Source organism: Megalobrama amblycephala, linkage group LG7, assembly GCF_018812025.1.
Source record: "Megalobrama amblycephala isolate DHTTF-2021 linkage group LG7, ASM1881202v1, whole genome shotgun sequence".
NCBI classification, from domain to species: Eukaryota; Metazoa; Chordata; class Actinopteri; order Cypriniformes; family Xenocyprididae; genus Megalobrama; species Megalobrama amblycephala.
The window spans coordinates 25652987-25665764 of record NC_063050.1 but is presented as its reverse complement, the minus strand read 5'-3'; positions in this window follow the sequence as shown (position 1 = coordinate 25665764).

Here is a 12778-nt window from a genome sequence, read left to right as displayed (position 1 = left end):
ATATGCAATGAATGTGAAATGCTGACTTTCTTCTGTGCTCTCCTGTTCCCCAGATGCAGAAGGGCTGTGTGACATTAGTGAACCTAAGGCATGAAATGTGCTATTTAAAGCCTGAATATATTATAAGCAAATAACCAGTTAAAGAATTACCAATGCATGTAGCATTCAGGGCTGGGGTGTGTAGACTTTCACTTCCTCTAATTCAGGGTGTGAACCGAGCCCAAAGAAATTAATTCTAATCAAAGCTTTTCTGGTCTGCAAAGTCATTAAATTGAATTTGAATTCTCCTGAACTGCCTGATTTTAAATTTAAATCATCCCAGCTGTACAGCGTCCACTTGTGCGGGCTCCAAGGATATTCAGACTCTGACTTTCAACTACACATATTGAAACTGTAATTGATGAGATCTTTCACTTCAAATGTGACAGGGTTGCATGTAACAATCAATCATCTTTAAGATGCAATGTGCACACAAACAAGCAGCAAGACATTGAAAATATGCTTGACATTGAAAAAGGTTATCAAGTTTGTGAAATGATTTTTTATAAGGAAAATTACCATAAGTGTGGGCCACAAAGAAAGGGCTGTGTTTTAACATAATAAATATGAAACAACAGGATTTAACTGCAGTGTTATGGTAATGCTTGCTGCCATTTTACAAATGATTCTACTTCAGTGTACAGACAAAAATAACTGATTATGTTTACAGATATATAAAGTTGGGACCAAAAGCCAAATTCTGAGAATGATAGCTTCTATTTCTCAATGGTCTAATTTATAGCATATAAATAAAAATAAAAGTTGCATACATATACATATGCATGTGTGTTTTATATTGAATATGTAATTTTTTTATGTGCTATAAATTGGACAAATGCAAAAGAGAAGCTAGTGGTTACAGAATTTCGATGTTTGTAAATTATAATATCCTATATATTACATACTATATATTGCAAAAAATATAAATATATTTTTTTGTATTAGGGAATAGCATTGTATGTCACATGAACAATGTAATCACTTAGGGCTGCATGATTTATTGCGATAAAACTGCACGCGATTTGGCAAAGACTGCGATTATTTTATGCTCAGCTTGTCAGAGCTGTACGGCTCTGTGATCAGTAGTAAATTCTTCTCGATCTGAAAGCCAGAGGGCGCTCTTGCGCAGAAACTCTAAATATGCCCTGCCACAGAACAAGATAACACATGTCATATCGCTGTAGCTGAATAAACAGAATATTGAAATGCTTTGATTGATTAAACATGACTAATAAACACATGACTGCCTTATTCTGTGTAAGAATCCACATCATCCCACAGAAGGATGCTCAGCTGTAGTTATGAAGTGAGTTTGGAGTAAAAACATGTTATTAAATGTTGTCTTTTGTTGGACTAGATGTTATTAAATGCTTCTCATGTCTGGAAAGATGTTTGACATGTGTTGCTTTTTCAAATGTACATTATAAGCGACTCAAACTTGCAGTGCTTTCAGATGGATTAGCATTTGGACCCATACTTCATTGACAAGCTGCGCATAAAAAAAATAATCGCAGCCTTTGCGATTTCATAATTGCACTAAGAATCACGTTTAAGTGATAATCGCGTTTAAGTTCAAAGTTATTTTTCGTATCGTGCGATAAATCGTGCAGCCCTACTTATTTGTTTGTTTCAAATTTTTCCCACATTTCAAAATCCTAAAACCTTTTATTTCCAGATTTAAACTAGATTTTGAATCCAAAATTTACAATATAATCTCATATTTTTAGACCCACCTGTATGTGCATTGCATGCAAGAAAAGTAATTTGAGTTACATGCTTTTCATCAGACTTGAACATTCCGTGTGCATAACAGTGTCTGTGTTTACGTAAAAGAATGAGGAGAAAAAGAAATTGCCCCACCATACTAATATCATAGCATCATTCCAGTTGTGTCCCTACAGAGGCTATTTACATTATGAGCATACAGTCCACACTGTGGAACTGATATGTAATTACTATGCTAAGTGAAGCTCTCACTGGCAGCTCCCACCCAGTTGTGCCGGCTCTGTTTTATTAGCATTGCCGCGTGTCCTGTGAGCATTTCTGCAAGCACATCACATCCCCAACTAAACCTAATTGTACTCAGGCACAATGTCAAGCAATGATAGTTGATTTAACAGCCGATTGAATTATCGCCCTTCAGCTATGAACTGCTTCACCTGGCAACGTTTTTTCCCAACAAATTAGCTCCCAACAATGACAAGTTCATTCACTCGCCTTGGCAAGTGTAGCGTATATTAGTGAGAGACAAGATGCTAATGCTGTATTTGAATAATGAGAGTAGATATTTGTAACAGCTTTCCAAAAATGTGACATTTATGAAAGGTTTATGATAATGCAGTTGTCATTGCATCATATGCAAATGCAAAAGCAGAGAAGGGAAGTAAAAGAAAAAGCACAAAACAAAACAAAAATAACAAATTCCTGGTTGAGAATGATATCCCCCCTAATGCAACATGTTCTCCTAACTTTTTACAAACGTATAAACCAAGTCAGCTAATAAGAAATTATTCATAATAATAAATAGAGGTTACATCTGTACATAACATAAAAGATTTAGTTCTATATGAATCACTGACCTATTGTATAATCCGGCCTTGCATCTCAGTTAGAGATCACAGTTAGAGCCAAGTTCTAAACACTGCAGTAGGCAACTTTGCAAATCCTCAATAATAGGCCTACATAGTTCAAACGCCACGATTAATTAAATATTGATCCGTCTGCTGCAATGGCACACTTTGTGATGGTTCTCATCTCCCATGTACAAAAACGTACCCGCAAGCTTTAATTGTTTTTCTAAAGAACTCAGGAAGTATTCCAAAGTAATGTAAAACATCAGAATCTCTACCGTCTCACTAAGAAAAACACACATGCATTTATACACACCATATCTGTCTTTTGTCTACTGCTTGACCTTGTTCTTTGATGGCAAAGGAAACCATTTAACAAAGCGTGTTTGAATGCAGTTATATTTCAAGGAAAATAAAAATTTGGAATGAGGCTGTTTATCTGCATCCTTTCAATTACACACTGCTTGAATTACAAATACCTCAGAGCTGTTCCAGTCACTCATAAAATGGGTATTAGAGGTGATGCACTCTACAGTTCTCTTTGACAGAGACTAATAGATTGAATTAGGAAATGTCATGGCACCGGTTTTGTCAGATCAGGTAAGATAGGTTCCTGCTGGGCTCTGTCACATATCAGATGAAAGATGACAAACTCTCTGAGCCTTTATGTGGGGAGAAAAAAGTGAATTGATAGGTATGTCAAGAAATAATGTTCTGAAACTTATGTGAGTATCATGTGCGACAAATTGAGAGACGATTACAGTAATTGAAGGAAAAGCACTATCATGGCTAGGGAAATTGTGGGAAAGTGGGCAGCAGATGGATTTTTTTTTAAATACTATATGAAACATTTGTCATTGTGTTTCTTGGCAAATAATAATAAACTAAGTGTAGGTTAAAAATTACTTTTAAAGTCCCCCTGTGGTGAAAATCAAGTTGTTTGTGTGGTGTTTTTAATATGCTTTAAGACAAACCATGTGCAGATTCATATGTCAACACCATTGCTGAGTATTTTCGCTTTAAAAAAACTGCAGTGATCTAAAGACAGTTTCAAAAACACAGTTTGAAATCGCTGTAGAGAAAGGTGTAGAGTTACATTAGAGCTATTTTAAGACATGAAGAACTTTTTTTTTTCACAGGAAAAAAAAAAAAGACATTTAAATATGTCATTTTGGTGAATAAAGATGAGCTTTAGGGGATAAAATTATTGACTGCAGGGGGACTTTAAATGAATTATCAATAATATGTCTGCTCCCTCTTCCCTGTTTGTTTATTTCAATGGATGTTATTTTGTTATATCTAAAGACAATAAAAAGTTGATAACAAAAAAAGTACTTTTAAATGTATGTCATCATCACTGTTCTCCAATATCAATTGCTCATTGTCAAATGAGATTAAAATTAGATTTAATATTAATAATAATACACAGTATTATTAATCTTTTAAGAGACAATATCTGATATCTGAATATCTGCTGATATCTGAATTATCATTGGAGGAGATTCCCAACAGAATGTGGAATTAGACTATTTTAAAACATGTCCTCAGAGACATTCAAGGTTAAATCTGAAAATACATGAAAACCATATATGCCTTTTAATAACAAAAAGATCATTTGGCAAATGATGATTTATATTTTTTATATATAATTCTTATATATTTATATAACTAATTTTTAAACATGAAAGAAGAGAATGATTTCTTTTTGTCTGTTTTTGATCCACAGAATAGTGCATTTTCAACAACTTCTCAAGATTGCCACTCAATGATGTAGTCATCACAATATCCTGTTTATATCCTGACTCACATTCACTTCATATGAAGCTATTCTAAATTATATTAGATTCAACTTTATTGTAATTGCGCAGAGTACAAATACAGAGCCAATGAAATACAGTTTCCATCTAACCAGAAGTGCAAATAGCAATATATTATTTGAATAAGTGCAAACGTTATAGGAGGTAATAGAACAGCAGAGTGTAGATGATAGGGGATAGAAATAGACAAGGTGCAGTGTGATAATGGGGTAAAAGGCAGATTATCATTTCAAATAACAATAATAGTGGTAATAAAACTTTTGGCACCTCCACAATTTTCCTGCTAACCTGCAATTTATATTTAATTTTATTTGTGTTGGTTTATTAGGACTCTATTTTCTTTCAAACATTTTTCATTTTTCAAACACTTTTACTGCAAAGTAACGTTAACATGAAAAACTAAACTAAATACTTCTAATCATCTGGGGTACACTGAAATAAACATAAACAAGAAATAAACATATTTGACAATATCCCACATAAAAATCTAATAAAGAACAGTCAATTTACATCAGAAATAAATTCAAAGCTTATTATTTGTCCTATTTCACTATAATGCACAGTGAACAAAATAGAAACAACAGTTTAAAAAATTATGCAGGGAGAAGGTTCTTTTTTTCTTTAAAGGTTCCATTTCTATCGCTTGTACTGAATAAAGCCCAGAACATACCAAGCCGACGGTCGGCCGTCGGGCAGTTTTTGTTCATAGGCGACTACGTTTTCTCAGTGTGTTCTGCACCGTTGGCTGAAGTTGGTTCTCGTTGGCTTTTTTTCAACATGTCAAATCGGCGTCGGAGCTCGTCGTCAGTTGGGCCATCTGAACATTCTGTTTGGCTATTCAGCTACTGCCACCTGCTGGCACGGAAGGCATTTCTTCGTATGCAGGCGCAGAACGGATGTGCTACTTGGCCGTCAGGTGCCGAGCGTCAGTTTGGTGTGGCAGGGCAACTTTGGACCCAGACACTGCTGACGTGAGCCAACCCCGCAGTCTGCTTTCGTCGCCACTAGTTCGTCGGCGTCGGCTTGGTGTGTTCCGGGCTTAAGACACAGTATCATCGTGCCCATATTCTGACATTTCAGCTGCTGTGCTCCATGTCTTTTTTAGAATGTACAAATGCAACTGATGATCACATAAGACATAATTGAATATGCATGGCTAAACTGCTGGTTTATGTTTAAAGGGTTAGTTCACTCAAAAATGAAAATTAGCCCACAATTAACTCACCCTCAAGCCATCCTAGGTCTATGACTATCTTCTTTCAGACGAACACAATCGGAGTTACTTTAAAAAATATCCTTGCATTTCCAAGCTTTGATGAATGGCGCTCCTGATTTTGAAGTCCAAAAAAGTGCATCCATCCATTTTAAAGGTGCCCTAGAATCAAAAATGTAATTTACCTCGGCATAGTTGAATAACAAGAGTTCAGTACATGGAAAAGACATACGTTGAGTTTCAAACTCCATTGTTTCCTCCTTCTTATATAAATCTTATTTGTTTAAAATAACTTCGGAAAACAGACAAATCTCAACATAACACCGACTGTTACGTAACAGTCGGGATCATTAATATGTACGCCCCCAATATTTGCATATGCCAGCCCATGATTGAGGCATTACACAAGGGCAGCCAGTATTAACGTCTGGATGTGCACAGCTGAATCATCAGACTAGGTAAGCAAGCGAGCACAATATCGAAAAATGGCAGTTGGAGCAATAATAACTGACATGATCCATGATATCATGATATTTTTAGTGATATTTGTAAATTGTCTTTCTAAATGTTTCGTTAGCATGTTGCTAATGTACTGTTAAATGTGGTTAAAGTTACCATCGTTTATTACTGTATTCGTGAGACAAGAGCCGTTGCTATTTTCATTATTAAACACTTGCAGTCTGTATAATTCATAAACACAACTTCATTCTTTGTAAATCTCTCCAAAAGTGTAGCATTAGCCTGTTAGCCACAGAGCATAGCCTCAAACTCATTCAGAATCAAATGTAAACATCCAAATAAATACTATACTCACAGTTTATGCACTGTATAACTGCACTTATAGTCGAGAGCTCGGGAGGGCAAGGAGCGAGAGATTTAAAGGGGCCGTGCAGCCTGAATCGGTGCATAGTTAATGATGCCCCAAAATAGGCAGTTAAAAAAATTAATTAAAAAAAATCTATTGGGTATTTTGAGCTGAAACTTCACAGACACATTCAGGGGACACCTTAGACTTATATTACATCTTTTGAAAAGACGTTCTACGGCACCTTTAAAAGATATCCACATAGCTCGATGGGTAGAAAAGCTTAAACATGCTCTGAATATGGACCATTGTTCTGAAGTTAAACACACCAGTGAGTTTTGTGCAGAAAGCGCTCTGATGTATCACACAATACAGCATTTTATTTATTTTTTTTTTTTTAATAAATTGGAAGGCAGTGTAAAAAATGAAAGACGGATGGATTTCCTATTCAGTAGCTCATTGTTTGATGATCACCTGTTGTGACCTAACACTTCTTCTCCAAGTTCTCCTTGACTTAGGAGGCCTATGAGTAGCACACTGCTGTTTTCTTAACTTCCTGTCTTGGTAATTGCCATTTATTCCGTTCATGCACTTTTTAACAAGTAAATTTGAATATAAAAGGAGTCTGAATAATTCTGTGAAACGAGACAAAAGAAAAAAAGTGTGTGTGGTTACCTGAAGACCTGAAAATGAAATGATTTGGTTTCAAATTAAAAAAGGAGAGAAATACAAAGAGACTGGCATCCTCATGGTATGTCGTGGTAGTGGTGTGAGGATTGATTTTCGGAGGCCTGTGGTTATGATAAGAAGACATGAATCATAAGAAGCTGTCAGAGCTCTCCTGTTTCTCTGTGAGACTGTTCTGAGAGAGAGAGAGAAAGAGAGAGAGAGAGAGAGCAGAGGCAGTGATGGCAGGTCTCTGGGCCATGGCTGTGTTACATGACAGCAGAGATCACTCTGACACAAACGAACAAAAGCCCAGACTGAACATACATACGCAGCCGCTCATGGGAACAGGACAGACGCTCAAAGCCTTTTCGTTCTCTCTACACTCTCTCTCTCTCTGTGCATGGTGATCATGTTAGTCAGGTTGCCGTTTCATGATAACACCGACTGTGGTTGACAGATTGCACAAGTTTTCCACATATCCTACTGGAATAGACTATTTCTATGGAACAACTAAGAGAAGATGAAGAGGAGTGTAAGACAAGACTGAACCTGAGATGCTATACAATTAGATGAGAATGAACTGGGACTTCAATGTTTCTAGCCAACACAACACACACCTGAATTTACATATTCACCTGTACCTCTCACATTGTAATGTCCATGGCTGCACAAATTAATGCATTCTGTCTCAGCACAACAAAGGAGAACCTGCTTTTGAGAACAATGTGCTCAGAGAGGTGGTCAAGTGATTGTCAAGTACACTTCTGGCTCTGAATCCTCTGAAAAACTAGTGTGCTACCCCCTAGGCAGCTACCTTCTAAGGCAGCATCCTAACCATCATGTAACCTCATAAAATACAAGCAGTAAATAGCACTGTGAACAAGACAACTCGTAACTGATTTCAGTGGATTTTGATGTTAAACATAAGCAGTTCAACCGAACCTGAATAACGCACAAGAACTAACCTCTTCCGGAAGCTCAAACGTGCTGTGTAACAAATGAGGTTAAAGGATTAGTCCACTTTCAAATAAAAATTTCCTGATAATGTACTCACCCCCATGACATCCAAGATGTCCATGTCCTTCTTTCTTCAGTCAAAAAGAAATTAAGGTTTTTGATGAAAACATTCCAGGATTATTCTTCTGTAGTGGACTTCAATTGGCCCCAAATGGTTGAAGGTCAAAATTACAGTTTCAGTGCAGCTTCAAAGGGCTTTTAACGATACCAGACGAGGAATAAGGGTCTTATCTAGTGAAACGATCGGTCATTGTCTAATTTTTTTTTTTTTAATTTTGTACGTTTTAGCCATAGATGCTCGTCTTGAACTAGCTCTCTTCTTCTTCTTCTCTATTAGAATTCTGGCAGTTGTAGACGCTGCTAAGTGTATTGCTGCCCTCCACAGGTCAAAGTTTGAACTAATTGTTATATAGGGTACAACGGGGCAAAAGGCGCCTTTGATTTTATTTTCCTCTTAACCACTAGATGGCATAAAAACTTGCTGCAGCACTTTTCAATATCCGCTTTTCAAAATGCATGTGCAAATTTGTCTGATCCTTGACGCAATCGCAGGCAGCAACGCAAAGTTGATTCTGAGGTAGTTCAAATATTTGATGTTTTTTAAAATGTTGTTGATTAAAGTAGCAAATAAGAATCCATTAAATTAATGTTTGTATTTTCAGCCAAAGGTCTTCTTAATGGTTTTCAGTTTTGTTCAAGGTAATTCAAGCAACAGTTTTTCAATAATGGAAGAATATGTAAAAGTATGGTATTTGGGGTAAAAAGCGCCCCTGCTGTTGGGGCAAAAGGCACAATAATTAACATGATAATGAATAGCTGGCTATCTTTTCCATTTCTTGACATGACATGGTTAGATTCACATAGCAAATATCATATATCAAATTGGGTATCTATCTTAGAGATAATACCCATATTTATAATGAAACAATCATATATTAATCATATCATAATAAAATATAATTTATTGTTATTACTGTAAATCTATATTAAATAGGCTATTATGGGATCTCCTTCAATGCTTTCAGAATCTTTACTTTTTAAAATAAATTTGTTTCTGTATTTCTGTATTTTTAAAATCTATTTTTATATTTTATATAAAATATAAAATTAAAAATATATATCACACAGGCCTATTTTAATGACAGTATATTTACTGAACAAAAATGAATTATTTTATTTATCAAAATAAACAGAAAATAGTACAAACTTTGCTAAAGTGATTCTTTTGAACAAGTATTAACCTAGTCACTATTAAAAACATATTATTTTAGCTAAAGTATTTGCGTAAATACTGTGTGCCTTTTACCCCATGCTGGGGGGCCTTTACCCTATTTGTGGGGTAAAAGGCCCCCTCACCACCTAATACATTTATAAGATTTTTAAACAAAATTAACCACTTTATGATTTTTTTTTCTTTTTTTTTTTCACAAAATATGTTGCTCCATCAATGTCCACTACAAACATATATATTTTTCCAGCAACCATATACTTTGAGAGTAGTGAAAAGCTCAATTTTTCTTAAGGTGTGCCTTTAGCCCCATTGTACCCTACTTGCCACTAGCATATCGTATATGACAATGTAGTTCAAACTTTGACCTGTGTAGGGCGTTAATGCACTTAAAATTGTACAAGAAGAAGATGAGAAAGAGAACTAGTGCAAGACAATCATTTGTGGTTAAAATGTATATATTTTTTTTTTTTTTTTTTTTTTTTAGAAAATGACAGATCATTTCGCTAGATAAGGCCCTTATTCCTCATCTGGTCTTATTTAAAGGCCTTTGAAGCTGCACTGAAACTGTAATTTTGACCTTTAACTGTTTGGGGCCAAATGAAGTCCACTATAAGGAGAAAAATCCTGGAATGTTTTCATCAAAAATCTTATTGAAGAAAGAAGGACATGGACATATTGGATGACATGGGGGTGAGTAAATTATCAGGAAATATGGATTAGTTTTACGATCTCTTTATGAACTTTTTGAAGTGTCAAAGTGGTCGTTGCAAAGGCAGTCAATGAAGAGACAGACATCTCTCAGATTTCACCAAAAAGATCTTCATTTGTGTTCTGAAGATGAACCAAAATCTTATGAGTGTGAGTAATTAATGACTAACCCTTTAACTTAACTGACTGCAATCAATTTACAGCACACAAATATTAGAAGATTATACTAAAATGATAAAATGATACTAATAATACTATACTGCAAACAAAACAAAACATGCACCGAAATTTCAGCCAAAACTGAAACGGAGGGCTGAAATCATTGACCGAAACAATTAACCTTTAAATGCTATTTTGACTACAACTAAATGCTATTTTGACAAACCTCTCTGTGTGTGTGTATGAACCTACAGGTTGCAAAAAGCATGGAGCAGAAAATGAAAACAAGAGCAGAACGCAGAAATGAAAAGAAAAAAAAAAGAGAAGGCAAAGGCAATACATGCCACCACCTCTACCTTTTCTGCCATCATTGCCTCTTTGAAAACAAAGTTCATCTCCTGCTGTGAGGCACATATGGAGCCTCACAGCCAGTGGCAGAGTGGGTATCCGTCTCAAACTAAAATGAGACACATCAAAAGCTTGTTCTACTTGTAAACACCAAGGGTCAAACTGATTGAGCGCCACTGGAAGAATAAACATAAATATGTTTCCTCACTCCACTCCCACAGTGCTGGAATGTCAACTCCAAACATCCCATCTAAACACAGCAAAAAACCAAGGTGTTGAAACACATTCTTCGTTTATTGACTTTATCAGCCGGTTGAAATGAACCCCCTTCCTGCGCTTTGGCAGAGAGCAATAATTCCACAGATCATTTGCACAGATTGATGATAAATATATTCAGGCTTGATGAATGAATATCAGACGCCGCTACCTATCGCTGACCCAGATCAGAGGTTATAACTCACATCCTGGGCTATACATCAATGGCAAATTGAAAGGTCACTGGTTTATTGGAATCTGTCACGGGGTTGAGATTGATAAGAATAATACTTGCTTAATTCTGTCAGTACTTGCAAATATTTCAAATATATAAATCTCTTAGGCCTTTCAAGACTTGGGGGGATTTGTCAGGTTGCCTGCATTTGGGCAGAATGTTGTCTGAATAAAGTGATGTACTGTATAGTACCAAACACTATAGTAATATGATAATAAATATAAATTTATATGTATTTATATTTATATAAAATTACACAATTGCACCAAAAAGCTGAACTAGTTCATCTTCTTGTGGAGTTACTGCAGCTTCTCGAAAAGTGTAAAATGGAAGAGTTTGACATATCGATGATAGTCTATTTGACATCTAATTGCTTTATTATAGGATACAATGGAATTTATCATTTCTGATTACACCGTTTCAACTTCATAGGATTTTTCACGTACAAAAAAAAAAAAAACATCAGAATCAATAACGGGATTTGGATCCATAAGAGAGAGTGTGCAATTCCATGTACTGCTTACATCACTGCAATATTTATAGATTTATAGATCAGAACCATTGCAACCCTGTTACTATGTAACAGTATTCCCATTACTATTCCCACTACTCACACACACACACACACACACACACACACACATCTAAAAACTATGTGCTTGTACACAAAAGCTAAGTCAAAAGACAAGAATTTCTAACATGGTTTCAGAGGAATAGATTCAATGCAGTATTCATTCAAAAATATATAATAGATGTCATATAGGTAATCTTTCACAGTGACATTATAATCCACAGAAAGTGGCAATAACAAACAAAAACAATGAACTTTTATTGTTTTGAAAAGCTAATCTCAAATTGCATATATTTTACTCAAAATGAATGTCAACAAAACTCTGGGCAAGTTTCACCAAAACTGGTTCTAAATGTCCATAGATTGAGGTAAAGATAAACATATTTAGCTTGTTGTCAGTGATGTAGGGCTTGATTGAGCACAATTCAAACGGCATTGCATTCCCTTTGACAGCATTAAAAGAACATGCTCTTGTCCAACTCCATTTGAAAGGTTTGCTTTCTACGATAGGCTATATGCAAATTAAGAAACTTTGACAAGGTTTTCAATATGCAATAAAGTTTTTTTTTTTGTTTTTTGTTTTTTTAATCTGGTTGAAAAAAAAAAAAAAAAAAAAAAATCTGTTAGAGAAAATTAAACATGACCATGCACTTTAAACACAACAAATGACAGAAATACAGTATAGTTTATGATATTTTAGGTTAAATTATTTGTAATGTGTAATTAGATACATTATAAGTACCATAGTTACAATGTAAGTACCAGATAATAATATACAGGGATTTGTTGTAAGTTATTACAATAAATTTCAAATCATATGTTAATTCCAAATTATTGCAGATTTATATTGTTTTCATGAAATCAAGATTTCCTTAAAAATAAAATATATAATTATTTGTAGACTAATTGATGTACTTAATGTTTTTTTTATCTTATTCAGTTCCGCCTTTAAGTAAATAAGCATTGCTAAGACCTGCTTTTGCTGTTACAAGCAAATGGTTTTGTGAACAATCCATATTTGTTTAACTTTCATCAAATAGAAAGTGATCAAAGAACGCTCCCTTTGCAATCGCTGGAGCTGTCAATCAAACAGCGTGAGTTTATCAGTGACTGAGTTCTGGACTCGCGTCAAAACTCTGGT